Source organism: Mustela nigripes, chromosome 2, assembly GCF_022355385.1.
Source record: "Mustela nigripes isolate SB6536 chromosome 2, MUSNIG.SB6536, whole genome shotgun sequence".
Lineage (NCBI taxonomy): Eukaryota > Metazoa > Chordata > Mammalia > Carnivora > Mustelidae > Mustela > Mustela nigripes.
The window spans coordinates 167080013-167091933 of NC_081558.1; the positions used below are offsets into that span (position 1 = coordinate 167080013).

The window sequence follows — 11921 nt, forward strand, 5'->3', positions numbered from 1 at the left end:
GAGTCTGTTGTGGGGCTGGATCCCAGGACCTGAGATCTTGACCTGAGTTGAAAGCAGGCACTTAACTGATTAAGGCACCCAGGTGTCCCTTATTTTGCCATTTTTAAAGTAAAATTGATGCACTGTACATTTTTTCACTTGCAAGACTGTTAAAAAGGTCATTGGCTAGTAGAAAATTGAAAACTTTTATTATGTATTTACCTGTTTCCTTTTTTCAAAAGCATATATCAGAATCTTTAAACTACTTTCTCAGGCTATTTTAATGGGTAGAATTTTTTTTTTTAAAGATTTAATTTATTTATTTGACAGATGGAGATCACAAGTAGTCAGAGAGGCAGGCGGGGTGGGGGGGAAGCAGGCTCCCTACTAAGCAGAGAGCCCAATGCGGGACTCTATCCCAGGACCCTGAGATCATGACCTGAGCCGAAGGCAGAGGCTTTAACCCACTGAGCCACCCAGTCGCCCCAATGGGTAGAAAATTAGATTTACTTTTTAAAAATTATTTATGGTGGCCACTTTCAATTTAGAAACAAAGACAATAAAGGAAGCAAAGGTAAACAATCCAGAAATAATCTTTATTAACATTTTGGTGTATAACTCTCTAATGTTTCTTTTTATAACTATGCAGTAATTTATTGGGCAAGTATGTGACTAAACAATATTGTCACATTTATGAATTAAGTGACACAATGTATTTATTTACAAAATATTATTGCTGATCCCTTTCAAAAAGAAGTTACTGGGAGTAGAGATCTTTGACTCAAGATTAGGGACTTTTATCTTTATTGATTATATTAAATAATCAATATATGTACTCTTTAGGAAAAATAATCTAACAAAAACCAATTTCTATAACTTCATAATCACATTTCATATATTTCAGAGTTAACAAATTCCTTTGTAATATTTGACCCAAGTGTGGACTATCAAATTTAGACATTTTTTTAGGTACTAAAGATAACAGCAAGTATCTTCTGTAGCTCTCAGTATGGAATTTAAATTAGCTTTACACAGGCAAATGTAAATAGTCATGATTGTAAGAAATAAGGAGACTGCAAGTGATTTCATGAATAAAAAAATGTTTCCCATAATTTTAATACTTAGATGAATTAACATAAAATGAATCAAAATTACACGTGGGAACTTTCTCCTCTTTGAAAATATGTTTTAGTTGAAACCTTAAAAGTGGAAATATTTGGCAAGATACTGTTGTTACTTTATCAATCCAAACCATACTATCAGTTATGTGATGTTTGATAAAGGCATAATTCTATCACCTCTAGTAGGGTAGAATTTTTAAAAGTGGAGCATTTAAGGTTGAAAAGGCACCTGCTATACATCCCTCATGAATCTTTACTGTGAATTCTTTATAATGGATTACTATGAAATGGCTAGAATGAAAGCAGCAATCTGACTTGCTGAGAAGCTCCCTCTTCCCATAGATGTGCTAAACCAGAGAGGAGGGCTGATGTCACATTCAAGTGAGTAATTAAGTACTCCTGAGTGATGACATTTGGTGACTTCAAATGCTGTCTGTGCTTCCATATTTGTATTTTTAAAAGGCAATGTGAACTGTGGCACTCATTATTTACTTTTGCTATGTCCCCTTCTCATTATCAACATGGTGAATATTTTGTGGAGTAAATAAACAAAATCTAATTTGGTAAAATGACAACAACTAGGGATGAAATTTTAGGTGATACTTGGACTAAGTATATGTCAGAATTTAAAATACGGTTGTTTTTAATTATGTGAAGTCAACTGGATCATTGTTTTAGCCTCTTCACAGACTTAAAAGCAGAATAATTTATTTGCTTAGGGAAAAAACTATATATACGTATTTTTAAACCTAAGGGCACCCAAATATTTTAAGAACTTTAAAAACTCTGCATTTAAAATTATTTTGTCATGGGAGGGTTAAAAGCAAAATGGATTTTAAAAAGAAACCACGAAGCTTCATGCTTTTCTAGTTAAATTGATATCTCTCTGTTAAAAGGTATTAGAGCCTATAAATGCTTATGTTGTCTAATCACTTAGAAATATTTCTTTGGTGTCTGGGTGGCTCAGTCAAGTAAGCATCCAACTCTTGATTTCAGCTCAGGAAATGATCTCAGGGTCATAGGATCAAACCTGGTGTCAGGCTCTCCCTCTGCCCCTCCCCCGACTCTAAATAAATAAATAAATAATCATTTTTTTTTTTTTTCCCTAAAGAAATATTTTTCTCTTAGAAAAATGTAGAAGTGTAGGACCCAACAGAACAACAGTTCTTGATTGTTCACTTCACTGGGGAAAAAAAAATAGAATGAAAAACTTTGGAATATATTCCATGATCTTTTTAAAATGCCATAGTTACATTTCTTTCTTTCTTAGGTCATCTTCAGTGTAATTGCAATCCTTGGGCTTACCGGTAGCCCAATGTCTTAGTGAAATTGACATTGTGATGGCAACTCACAGTGATTTAAAAAAAAAAAAAGTATCTTTACTCTTTATACACATTTCTAGGAAAACTTTGTAAAATCTTTTTGTTCTTCTTTTTGTGAGTCAGAAGTTGCTAAAAAGCTGTCTTAGACTTCAGCCAACCCAGTTTTAATTGTTTCCTTCTTCCTTTCTCATTTGCCGTACTTCCCTTTCTTTTTTGCAACCAGTTTGGCTCTTTCTAATGCAATTTCCTAAATCCAAATCCATGTTTAGTGTTCCCTCCCTTCAGGCCACTCTTTATGATAAGGCTTGAGTGTTTAGGTACACACACACATATGGAGGAAGGGTTGCTCCTTGTCAATCAGGCAAAAACAAAAATTTTCCTTAGCAGATATTAGAGGGAACAAGAATCTAACTACTCATGTCTGAATTATTTTCTTCATTTCAAAGAATAAATTGGTAGGCATTTTTCAAAGAAATATAGGGAGGTAGATACCTGATATTTTGATATGGCCTATTTTCTCACAATTATTTTTTCTTCCTTTTTAAACGTCTAGATTATTTAACTGGGTTTGAAATCAAACTATAAACTTCTATCCTGATAAAAACAATGCCAAATGAACTGTGTAACAGATGCCTCTGCTTAGCAATGATAGACATTCAAAAATATTTTGTTGAATAAAGGAAAAAGTAAATAAACAGCATTCCCTCTCCATTTTTGAGATTAACTTCAGTTCTCAACCTATTTCCTAATTCTCCACATACCTGGCCTTTTACGCTTTTCACTTTTAGAGATCAGGCCAAGGTAATTAAGAATGATTGCTTGCATACATTTTCAATAATTAAAACAAGTGTATTCAATCCGATGCTACTGAATCAAATACCAGTACAAATATGTCTAACCATATGAGTGCTACTTTGCATCTGGCCTTTTAAATCACGCCTGTCCATTTATGCACCATGTCTAAATTTACTTTTAAGTGAAAGCTAGGGATGGATCCTAGCCTTTTGTTTAAACATCTCCAAGCTTCACCATTGCCTCCTATCTCCTAGTGATTAAAATATCTCACTAATTCAGTTCTATGAAAGTTAATCCTGGATCTTTTTTTCACAGATTTGTTGACTACAAGAAACTCTCCCTGGCACTTTAAACTCTAGATTTTTCAAAATAACCCTTGGATTTACTTAATGATTTGAACTTGAGGTCTTCTGCTATCTATACTTGTGTCCCATTCCAATGGCAAATAAGTTCAAGTTTACCCCTTGCCTAATTTTCAAAAGGCTAGAGTTTATATAGGTAGGACTAGAGTAAGAAGATACAGGGAAATACACTCTGTATCCCTAGAAATAATAAAGTTTGGCTGAATGGTTAAAATTCACTCCAGATCTCATTCAAGTTGGAGTGCCCTCACCAAGGCAAATTGAGTTGAGTATACATAGCTTTGTATTGGCATAATTGCTAACACTGGTGATGTAGTTTCAGCATGGAGATAAATCCATGTTGAGGAAAGCGGTAGTAATACAATTTTCCATTCTTCTGTGCCAGCATAACAAACATAGGATTAAATGTTTAACCAGAAAGCAAATTGAGGACTGTTACACAGAGCAGGATTATTTAATAGTGTATGATATAGAAACTATCACAGTAATAATTTATGTTCACTGAGGAGGACTAAGTACTGTTACTTGCCTATTACCTTTAATTTTCCAACCAAAACACCAGGGAATTTTTTAAGTCCCCCTATTACCACCACTTATGCCACAGCAGGCAATGTTTTGCAGCCATTTTCAAGAAAAGAGACAGACAACATGTATTTTCCAGTGCTACACTAAAAAGCATACTTCCCTAAGATTCTACATTCCCTGTTTTGTACAGTTAAGTGTTAGAACAGACAACCACCAGGTTATGAGAATTCAGTTAATAAAGCCTCTATGTTTAAAACATAAACACATAAGGCATAGATTCCCGAGAATTTACTATGATTTCTATTGAGTTTCAAGTGTCTGTGTTCACCAGTCAGTGGCTACGTTTGTGTCCCCAAATATAAAAGGTTCTTTGCCATTTTCCGCATGGTTGAAAGAATATAGACTTTTTTCAGGGTTCCCCACCACACATGACCTAAGTTAGTAATTTTAGGAATCCTAAGTGCCCAGAGTTCTGTTCTGATTGTTACTGGTTTCTGTTGAGTGAAGATACTCAGGCCAGTCTTCTCTAACATTTCCACAACAGTGCTTCCTCAGCTAGAAGGTTGCTGTCATCAACACTGCCAGTATTGCCACCTACTTTTTCTCCTTGTGCGTATGAGTATAATTTGACATAAATGATGCCCAGGGCCAGTGCTATCAGTAACAGATTGTTGTGCTTCAATCACAGATCTTTGTACTCAAGTTGTTCACAGGTGGGAAGCAGAACTTTCCTTCTTTGTTAGACTTCCTCAAGGGTTTGCACAGATTACTTCAGCCTTAATGTGCCAGTGACCAGGGACGGTTTTTTTCAAGGCACTTTCACAGTTAGTCAGGTGTGGACTCTGCAGTCTCACTTTTTCGGGGGTGCAGCTTCAAGCCACACTGTTCCTGTCTTTATGAGTCCAAACCCAAGTGGTGGCAGAGTATAAATCTGCTGCGTGCTTTGAGAACTAGTGCTGGTAGAGTTTAAATTCTGCCACCTGTCCCTGTCATTGTCACTAGATGTCACCTGTGGTTATGAAAGCCTGTCTTGATCATAAGGCTCTCATGAAGGGAGAGGAAGGTTTTGGTAAAGCAAATTTTTATGAGTGTTCCAAATGTCAAAGATGCAGCTCTTTCAACAACTCTTAGAACAAAATAGTGCCACTACTTTACCCAAGAGTAAGGGACCTTGATGCCAGAGCAGGACTACATTAATGTTTAATCCAAGACTTTGGCACTGAAATGTGTTCTCAGGCCTTGTCGGTGTTCTCCGCAGCCCGCCTCGCTGTACCTCGCCTTATAGCAAGTTTTCTCTCCATATACTCCAGTCTAGTAAGCATATACTTGTATGTCTGAACATCGTTGTAGAAAGCCTTCCATCACTATCTCCTCTGCCTACCATTTTAGGAAGCATCTCATTCCTTATTTGAATAAATCAATTCATTTATTCAAGAAACATGTATTCATTGTTCACCATACACAGGCAGTGATGTAGGCATAGAGAATACAGAGTTAAACAGTGAGAGGCCAAAATTTGTGAACTTGTATCTCTTTCTCTGCAGTGACGATAGAATAAATGAGTAAAAAATGACATGTCTGATGGTAGTAAGTGCTAAAGAGGTAACTAAGACAGGACGTGGATTATAAGCCTTCTTAGGAGTGAAGAAGATTTTTAGTTTTACATGCAGTTTTCGGGGATCTCCTACACATGAAGGGCACATTTGAGCCAGCATAGAAGGAAAATGAGGAAGTGAGACAAGATGTCTGAAAGATCATTCCAGAAAGAGTGTGCAAAAAAGTATAGTTCCTGAGGAGGGGAGTGTCCTGGTGGCTAAAGGGAGGAATAGATCATAGGACTACAATATTAGCTAGGTAGAATAGCAACCTTAATGTTCCTTCTCCAGCCTAGTCAAGACTCTAACTTATAATGGAAGGAAATAGTTGACATGATCAACCTATTGCAGATTAACATGGTACACAGATGGGGATCAGCAGACCATGAAGAACCAAGATAAAGAAAAGATGCTGAGACCGCAAGGTAAAATAATGTGCCTTGCCATATCTAGCTAAAGATATAATTCCTTAATGAGGAGTGATTACAGATAATGTAGGACCAACATGTATTTACATTGGAAAGCATTGGCCCAAGCTTTCTGCTTAGTAAGCAGTGTATACAGTATATAGACTAACAGTCTTAGAAGAATTAAATCATTTCAATTGATTTAGTGTTTTATTTACAAGTTTTATCAAAGACAGGAACTTTTAGCCATGAAAATCCAATTATAGTTACATTCAAACTCTGCTGCTTTTAATAAATAACTAGAGCAGAATTAAACCTGGAAATATTAATAGATGCTATTTTAAAGAATGCATTATATTTTTATATGCCCAATTTAGCGCAACTCTGCTGATGTGGGGCCACATTCATTCATTTAACAAATATGTCACAATAACCTATTATGTGTAAGACTCTGTTCTAGGTGCTAGGGATATAACACTGATCCAAACTAAGTCCTTACCTCATATGCTAGTAGACAAAGCAAAATGCATGTCAGATACTAAATACTACAAAGAAAAAGCCAGTAAGTGGATAGAGAATTTCAATGGGAATTGAATTCAATGGGAATTGAAAACTGAATTCAATGGGAATTGAAAAAAAAAAGGTGTATTGATGAGAATGTGCTGCAGTAACAGATTAACCTTCAAAGCTTAGTGGCTTTAAAAATATAGGTTTCCCAAACCATAAGGGACTGCTAATCCTAGAAAACAAATTGAGGGCTCCTGAGGGTAGAGGGGAGGGTTAGGGTGGCTAGACGATAGACCTTGGGGAGGGTATGTGCTATGGTGAGTGCTGTGAATTGTGTAAGACTGATGATTCACAGACCTGTACCCCTGAAACAAATAATACATTATATGTCAATAAAAAATAAAAAAAAATTTAAAAAAGAAAAAAAAAAAACATAGATTTCCTCTTTTGGCAGCTCTGATGCTAGAAAGGTGAGACTCTGGCCTGGCTGAGGATGTTGGCTCTTACTGTTCCCCTCCCCTTTGACTTTTCCCTGAAGTCCCTCAATAAAATGGTTTAATCAACAAACAAACAAACAAACAAAAATAATGTAGGGTTCCTGGTCATTTTCTATGTATGTTGTAGGTTGACAGCAGCCTCTACTTACTGAAATCTTTCAGTGATCCAGATTGAAGAATTAGGCACTATCTTGCGTGTTGCTGGTCATTGGGCTAAAGAAAAAAAGATAGTTCTAGAGGAACTTGAAGGAGAAAGAAGTGTGGTCTTTCTCTCTTCCCCTATAACTCATTACCAGAGCTAATTTCATGGCCCACCCTGCCACGGGATAGCCAGGAAGTAAGCGGACTGAGGTATCTTTGTTAAATAGCTTTAATGACCACTAAAAAGGGATGTGAGTCAAAGAACTTTCTGAGAAAGTAACATTTGAACTGAGACCTGAAGGAAATGAGGGAGTGAGAACAGGGAAGAGAACCCTAGCCCATTTGGTTTGTTCAAAAAGGAGTTAAGACTTCATAAAAATAAATAAATAAACAAATAGAATATACAACCAATAAAATATAGGAAAGTAAAAAAGAAAGCTGTAGATTGGGAGCAAGTAATTGTAAATTATGTTTTAGTAAAGGACACATGTCAAACTTAAAAGACATATTTAATAATAAGACAATCCATTTTTTTTTTAATGGGCAACATATTTGAGACACTTAAAGAAGATACAGGAATGTTAGTGAACACATAAAAAAGGCTTTAAGGATTGTCATTAGGAAACTTCACATTCAACATTCAACATTCTTATTCAATGAGACCCCTTACATACTTAAGAATTATGAATGACAATACCTGGTATTGTTAAGCTATGGAAAAACTAGAAACTGTTGCTTGTAGAAATAAAATGATACAGTTATTTTGGAAAACTGTCAGTTTCTTAAAAAATTAAATGTAAGCTTGTCATCTGACACAATAATCATATTCTTAGTGATCTACCAAAGAAAAGCAAAAGCGTATGTCCACACAAACACTTGGACATTAGTATTCACAGCAACACTATTCAAAAGAGTCAAAATAGAGAAAACTCAAATGTCCATGAAATGATTAATAGAAGCACAAAATATAGCATAGCTATAAAATGGATACTAGTCAGCAATAAAAAGAAATAAACTACTGATATATGCTGTAATATAGAAGTCTCAGAAACATTATACTAAAAGAAAGAAACCAGAGGCAAAGGTAATGTATTGTATGACTTTATATTTAATTACCAGAAAAGGCAAGGACTATACATATAGAAAGCATATCAGTAGTCTCTTAAAACTTGGGTGTGAATAAGAAAGAACTGCAAATAGGTACAAGATACCTTTTTTTGGATTAACAAAGTATGTTAAGACTAGACTGTACTGCTAATTGCACAAAGGTGTAAACATACTAAGACTTATCAAAAAGTACACTTAATATTGGTGGATTTGGGGGTGTGTAATGTATGCTTCAATAAAGCAGGTAAAAAAGAAATAAAAGGAAAGAAGAGAAACAGAGAGGGGGACGATGGGGCTTTTATAAAACAAAGAAGGAAAAGAGCCATGCGGGAACAATCAGCGATGGAGCCAGTGGCCTTATCGCGTAATCACTGAAGCCTTGGGATCAGAGTTTAGACATTTTTATGTTTATTGAGTCAATGGATGCTTTGAGTATTAGAGAGACTGGAATTAATTTATGTTTTTAGAGGATGTTCTATGTTGACTTATTGTATGATGCTTTTACAGTGGTCAGGCAAGAAATTATGGAAGCAAGAGTGGTGCAGACAGGTGATAAAAAAGTAGTCTGTTTGGAGATATGTTTGAAAGTAGAACTTCCTAGTTAATGGACGTGTTTGGACCACTAGAGTTTTGACATTTTTATTGCCAAGTACCATGAATAAATAACATCCTTATCCCATTCCTACTTATCAGCCCAAGGCTGAACACAATTCTAAATCAATACACAAGTCTCAACCTTAGGAATTATGGTTAAAAGAAGGAGCCATGGATAGGATGCAGCTCGGGGGAGTTTAATGCATACACATTGTAATTGTCAAAAGCAATAATTTTGTGTCTTTCAGGTGGCTATATAAAGCTGTATTGAAATGGTCATGTCAAGTTTCTTCACTCTTAAAATGTTGTATTCTTATTTGGGACTGCAAAATATTACCCCATTGATTCATAATAGCCATTCTAAATAGTTGACAAGAAATAAGCAAATGGACCACAATTTTTATAAAATGATGCGTAATTTGGGTTAATTGTTCAGTACTCAATTGAGTATGCATTACAGAAATTTGAGTAAAATATTTCCTCTCAAATTTGAAGTATGATTTTCTATTACAATAAGGCACTTTATTTATTTATTTATTTATTTAAGTGCTTCTTTTTTAATGGAACAAATCCAAAAGATGTACAGTCAGGCTCAAGTTGTGCAGTTCACAAGCATGGAGAAAACAAAAACAAACAAAACGACAGGGTTCAAGAGAATCGGAGCTAACCCAGGACGAGGCTGGACTTGCCGCCAGGGGAATTTCTTCGGGACCGCACTGGGGCCGGAGCCTGGGCTGGGCACAGGGGCAGCAGGCACAGGCTTCTCCTCACTCTGCCCCAGGCTGGCCTGCAAGTCTGTGTCCATGTTTTCATGAATGTCGCCTTCTCCCTTCAGATCTAAGAAGTCTCCAGCATATGCTTCAGAAGAGTTCCTTCTCTGGGGTCCAGATGACTCAGAGTCCTATTTGCCACCACTAGACTTGGCACCTGCCGACTTGGCCCATGAAGGAGGATTTTCGTCAGCTGTCCCAAAGATGCTCGATGCCCCTTTGTTCCTCCTCACAGGCTGTTCTTTTGGTTCATCAAAACCTAATGAAAAATTGGATCCACCGCCTGGAGGCCGCAATACCCGGGAGCCGTTCCTGCTGTTGGGATTGACTCCCTTGAAGGTGGTGGTGGTGGTCATGGTGGCGAGGAGTGAGGTAGGCTGGAGCGGGAGCAGAGCGCTGAAAGGGTCGGGTCGGAGGAGCACAGAATTGCTCCCCACCCCACCACCCGTGACCGCTGCAGGAGCTTCCGCCAAGGCACTTTATTTTTGAGGAATAATTCCAGAGTAATTTTAAGTAATTAAAATATTGAAAAGTAATTTTGAAAATTATATGAAGGAATTAGCTGTAGCAATTTTTCTTTGTTTTTTATAGGTTGAACTTATGAAACGAAACATAAAAATCTTTAAATTTTGAGAGAATGATTTAAGAAGAAACGTATTGCAAAATGTGCTTCAAGTATTTTCACATTAGAGTTTTGGTAATTTCTTTTATTCACGCAATTGAAGTAAAAGAAAAGTCTGTATTATTACCAATTACTGCAAGCAAGAAAATTGAAAAGTTTTTTTCTAAGAAGTTAAATTATAAACTCAACATCTAAATGTTCAACTATTGGTTTTTCTTTATATAGTGAATGCTAGGTGACATTGTATTAAGCTAATAGGAAAAAGCACGAGAGGTTTATTTGGCCAGAATGGGAAGATGTGTATGTCAGTACTTTTCTTTCCATAACTGGTCAGGACTACGCCGCTGGTCACAAGCAATAATTTGATTCTTTGTCTAAAAAAGAAGGAAATGAGTTTGGTGAACAGTCAGCAGTCTCTACCTCAACCATGAAGAAGGTGTATTTACTTTCAGATATCTAGAGAAAGAATCCTCATTTAAAAATTACTCTACTTAATACTTACGTAATGTCCAGATCAGGATGAGATTCTTTCATCCTACTATTTTTTCCTGTTTTTTTTTTTTTTTGATAATAACTTTATTGAGGCATAATTCATATGCCATAAAATTCATCCTTTTAAAATATGTATTTCAGTGTTTTTTAATGGCATTAACAATGTTGTGCATCCAACACCACTATCTAATTCTAGAACGATTTTGGAATCCCCAAAAGAGATTCTATACCCATTAGCAGTCATCCTCCCTAGGCCCTGCTTCCAGCTGCTAGAAACCACTAATTTACTCTCTGTCTCTATGGAATTCCCTATCCAGGATATTTCAGATAAAAGGAATCCTATTATATATAGGTATATATATTATATACCTTTTTTTGCAAGGCTTCATACACTTCATATATTTTCAAGTTTGATCCATGCTGTAGCATGTATGAGTACTTCATTTATATTTTATGGCTGAATAATATTCCATTGTATGGATATTTTGCATTTTGTGTATACATTCATCAGTTTATGAACACTTATTCCCACTATTTTGACTATAATGAAAAACATTTGTACATAAATTTTCTGGTGGACATATGTTTTCAATTCTTCTGGGTACAAATCTAAGAGTGGAGCTACTAGATCATATGGTAACTCCATAGTTAACATTTTCAAGAACGTCTAAAATGTTTTCCAAGACTGCTACAATATTATGCATTCTCACCATCGATGTATGAGGATTCCAATTTCTCCATATGGTCATCAACACTTGTTATTGTTCCTTTTTATGGTGATAGGCATTCCGGAGGTGTAAAGTGGTATCTCAATTTAGAAGGTATTGTCATCTTAACAATAGTAATTCTTCCTGCCCCTGAAAATGGGAAGTCTTTCCATTGATTTTGGTCCACTTTCAATTCTTTCAACAGTGTTTTATAGTTTTCATATAGCTTTATATTTCTTCTGTTAAATTTATTCCTAAGAATTTTAATCTTTTTGGTGCTACTGTAATTGGAACTATTCTGTTAATTTTGTTTCCAGATTATTCTTTGCTCAAATATGGAAATACAATTGATATCTATGTGATCTTGTATTCTTCAGC

General features: G+C 35.8%; 1 pseudogene; it reads right to left on the bottom strand.

Moving 5' to 3' along the window:
- Window positions 1–9495: 9495 nt before the first annotated feature.
- LOC132010219 (jupiter microtubule associated homolog 1-like) lies at window positions 9496–10128 on the bottom strand (annotated as a pseudogene).
- Between the last annotated feature and the right edge of the window lie 1793 nt (window positions 10129–11921).